The sequence below is a fragment of the Chrysochloris asiatica genome, unplaced genomic scaffold, assembly GCF_000296735.1.
Source record: "Chrysochloris asiatica unplaced genomic scaffold, ChrAsi1.0 scaffold00056, whole genome shotgun sequence".
Taxonomy (NCBI): domain Eukaryota; kingdom Metazoa; phylum Chordata; class Mammalia; order Afrosoricida; family Chrysochloridae; genus Chrysochloris; species Chrysochloris asiatica.
In genome coordinates, this window is record NW_006408574.1 from 17,591,281 (window position 1) to 17,592,463 (window position 1,183).

A 1,183-nucleotide genomic window follows, 5' to 3' on the forward strand; every position below is an offset into this window, starting at 1 on the left:
CTCTGGGAACAGGAACCAGACAAGGATGCGCTTTGTCACCATTCTTATTCAATATTGTGCTAGAAGTCTTAGCCAGAGCTATATGGCACAATAGCGAAATCAAGGGCATCTGAATTGGCAAAGAGGAAGTAAAACTCTATTTGTAGATGATATGATCCTATATATAGAAAAACCCAAAGACTCAGTCAAAAAGCTACTAGACCTCAAAGGAGGATTCAGCAAAGTGGCAGGATATAAGATCAACATACAGAAATCAGTTGGATTCCTCTATACCAATAACAACAGTGCTGAAAAGGATATTAGGAAAACAATACCATTTACGATAGCCACCCAAAGGATGAAATATCTAGGAATAAATGTAATCAGATAAACAAAGGACCTATACAAAGAAAACTACAAAACATTACTACAAGAAACCAAAAGACACTTACAAAAACAGAAGAATATACCATGTTCCTGGATAGGAAGACTTAACATTGTGAAAATGTCAATACTGCCCAAAGCAATTTACACATATAATGCGATCCCAATCCAGATTCCAACGACATTCTTCAAAGAGATGGAAAAAACAATTACAAACTTTATATGGAAAGGAAAGAGACCCAGGGTAAGCAAAGCACTGCTTAAGAAGAAGAACATGGTGGGAAGCCTCTCACTCACTGATTTCAAAATTTATTGGAAGGCTACAGTGGTCAAAACAGCCTGGTACTGGTATAAGGAAAGATACATTGAGCAATGGAACAGAATTGAGAATCCAGAAATTACCCATCCACCTACAACCAACTGATTTTCGACAAAGTACCTAAGTATATTGCATGGGGAAGAGAAGGTCTCTTCAACAGATGATGCTGGCAGAATTGGAAAGCGATATGCAAAAGACTGAAACAAGACCTTTACCTCACGCCTTATACAAAAATCAACTCAGCATGGATTAAAGACCTAAATGTGAATCACAGAATTACAAAGGCCATCAATGAAAATATGGGGGCAAATGTGAGAGCTCTAATACAGGGCATGCACAGACTACCAAACACTTTGAAACTTACACAAACAAAAGCAGACAAAATAGATCACTGGGACATACTAAGAATTAAAAACTTATATGCATCAAAAGAGTAAAAAGGGAGCCCACAGAATGGGGAAAAATCTTTTGCAATGACACATCAGACAAGGGAATCCTTTC